Here is a 3,436-nt window from a genome sequence, read left to right on the forward strand (position 1 = left end):
CTGGTATTATAGTTTTTCCATAAAAAATGAAGTATCTAATATTATAATTGATATGGATTAACATCTAATGTAAAATTTGACCAAATCCAAATTTATGGATGTATGTCTAACATAATAGTTGACCAAATCCACATTTTTTTATTTTTATATGACTGGATTACAATCTAATTCATTTTAGTCTAGTCCATTTTTAATCTTCCCAAACCCTATACAATCCGCTTATTTGTAACCCCTACTTTCATGTTTAGGGAGAGCTATACATAGTGGATAGCATGCAATTATATCTTTGTACCTTAGCACTTATTTATCAAACACAAGAAAAAAAAAGATGATTTTTTTCAAAATCTCAAACCTTGTTGTTTTTCTATGGAGAATCTTCATTTCTATTGTTCTTAAAATCACAAGCAAATGGAATAGTAGTATAAGAAAATAGTCATTCCCTCTAGGTCCAAAACCATGGCCTATAATTGGTAGCCTTCCTCAAATGCTTCTAAACAAGAGGCCAGCATTTCATTGGATACGTAAAATTATGGAGGAAATGGATACTGAAATCGCTTCCATTTTTCTCGTTACAGTCCATGTAATTCCTATTAATTCCCCTAAGCTTGCCCGTGAGTTCTTGCAGATTCAAAACTCTATTTTCTCATCCAAACCTATTTGTACGTCTGCGAGCCTCATTCGTAATGGATACTTGACCTCTGTTTTTCTCCCTATTGGTGAACAATGGATGAAAATAAGGAGAATTCCTACTTCCCATGTCCTATCACCAACATCACTTCAATGGCTCCGTTGTGAAAGGGATGAAGAAGCCGACCACCTTCACAATTCATTTACAATCAATGCAACAACCAATTTGTTATTAACTCGAGGAAAGTGACAAGATGTTATAGTGGGAATGTAATTGGGAATATTCAAGAGATTATTCAAAATTATAGAAGATGATGAGCAAGTTGATGCACTTTTTACACTTCTTCAATATCTTCATGCTTTTGGTATATCAGATTACTTACCATGGTTAAGTATTTTTGATTTGGATGATCATAAGAAAATTATCAAGAAAGCCTTTATAACATCAATAAAACACATTAATGATGAAGTTGATCGGAGGATTCAAATATGGAAAGATGGCTACAAAACTTTGGAAGAATACATCCTTGATGTTCTTATCATGCTCAAAGATACCAATAAAAATCCACTGATGAATGTTAAGGAAATTAAGGAACAAGTGCTTGTAAGTATTCATTCAATTACTATATTAATAAATATGCTAGAATATTGTGTGATCACGTCTAGCTTTTATGATTGATATTTCCATTTGGCCAAGTTTTTAAAATCTGCTTATTTTGAAAATTGCATTTTTTCTGAAGTATTTCTAGTAAAGCACTTTTGGAGGATTACAGTTTGTGTTTGGATAATCAATTTGAAAAGGAACTTTTGAAAATATTAGTACAGTAATTTGTACTTGGCTAAGGTTCTAAAAATATTTACGGAAACCTCTGTTGCTACTCTAAAATACTTTTTTTTCTAAACTCTTGATCAAACACCTATACTTTCTAAAATAAACACTCTTCATTTTTAAAAGCTTGGCCAAACAGACAATTGTCATAATTTTGACCTATAAATAGAACATCTATTTAGATCCTATATATAATTGTCAGGACCCGATTTCTCAAGTCATGATGAAATCTACTATCTGTGTTTACTTATGTTAGTAGCTTGTCACTTAGTTGTCCTCCTTCGTAGTGTGTGGTCGTGTCTAGGTCTTGGGCTGGCGCCACCAGGTACTTTCTTGGTTTCCTTGCTTGATTTCCCATGGATGCAGTCGACCACCCGAGCCCCTGTGTGCCGAGGAAGTTCACTCACAAACAGGTAAACCCATAGGGCATCCCATACTACCGATAGGTACAAACAACTATGCTAGTGATAGGCAATGCATATATGAATTAGAGTCATGCAATAAAACCAGTAGTACCATAGTGACAAGTGCTTCATACCAAGATATATACACATACTTCCAGTTCCAGCCATGAAGTAGGACTCATGTTCCTCGTTGGGATAGCCATAGAGGGCTCGAGAATTCCCCTATATACCTGTCTGGTCCCGATCAAGGTTTTATACAAATATAGATATCAATATGTATACCCGATCATAAAAAATCCCTCCATCGTGATGACCGGAGATAAAAAATCAAAATCAATATAAAAAAGATCGGAAACTCTCTCTGATTGAATCAAAATCATAATGTTGAGCACATCCTCGATTCCTCAATCCAATATCATAAAATGAGTGCATCCTCGATGCCTTCAATTCACTGAAAATAGTAGTAATAAAGGTAGCACGACCCTAATTCAAAAATTAGTATAAAATTGTTTAGGTTACAACCCAGTTTTCTCAAATCAATGCCAAGAAGCTATGCATGCACTGGGGTCGACTACATACGTGGGAAAACAATGAACCAATTAATGCATGCCATCACCAGTACCTAAACAACACACACAATCACATACAATAATGACGCCACAAGAACCTTACTCTCCAGTGCATGAAAACAGGGCTAACAAATGCAACCGACCTCTAATCAAGACCTAAAGCTCAAATTTACTCCTCTAACACAACCACAAGGCTCAAAAGGGAACTCAACCTAAACTGGGTAACAAGGAGGAGGATATGAGGAAATAGGTGCTCAGCTAGTCAACCAATACCTCTAGATCCAACTTGAATATAACCTCGCGATTACAAACACAGTTAACCCCGCCTAATTACAAAATAAAGCATAGAGGATTCTAGTTCTAAATCCAGAAATGGGATCCAACGATAATTCAAAAGCCTAACTAGCTGAAAACGACTACACCAAGGCTCCAAAGTAGGCGGTACAGTAGAGAAGGACACTAAGTCACAAAAATACCTACCCAACAATGGCTACATCAACTAAGGATCAACCCAAACTCAATTCTAAGTCATAATTCCGTCAACCACCATACACATCAATCAAGTCACCTAAAATAGGCTAATCGTGGCCAAACTAAGTCTTAATCAATAATCTTACCCACTAGACTGAAAGTCTCCTAAAGGCAATTGAGCCTAAGGCTCACATCGGGATAAAGAACCAAGAATCTAGGAATCAAGCCTAACCCATCACATACAATCCAAACCACACACAATTTATACTAAATAATACCTCATGAAGCTCAATGAAAAGAAAAGAGACCGTAGCCTACCTCGAAGCTAAACACGTGCACTCTAAGTCCACTTTCTGGTAGCTTTTCTATCCAAAAACGACTTCAAATGCCTCCACGCTATCAAAATGTTGATCACCTCATCAATATGAATATGTTGACACCAAAATTGTATTTTTTGGAGACGAACCTAAAAATTGGTCAAAAATGGAATTGTGGAACCGGCGATGGAAATCCCGAAAATGACTCCGTAAAAAGGG

At 36.0% G+C, this 3,436-nt stretch overlaps 1 pseudogene; it reads left to right on the forward strand.

Annotated features, from left to right (window-relative positions):
* Positions 1–328: 328 nt before the first annotated feature.
* LOC129884211 (tryptophan N-monooxygenase CYP79A68-like) lies at positions 329–1,306 on the forward strand (annotated as a pseudogene).
* The last annotated feature ends 2,130 nt before the right edge of the window (positions 1,307–3,436 follow it).

Source organism: Solanum dulcamara, chromosome 4 (assembly GCF_947179165.1).
Source record: "Solanum dulcamara chromosome 4, daSolDulc1.2, whole genome shotgun sequence".
NCBI lineage: Eukaryota > Viridiplantae > Streptophyta > Magnoliopsida > Solanales > Solanaceae > Solanum > Solanum dulcamara.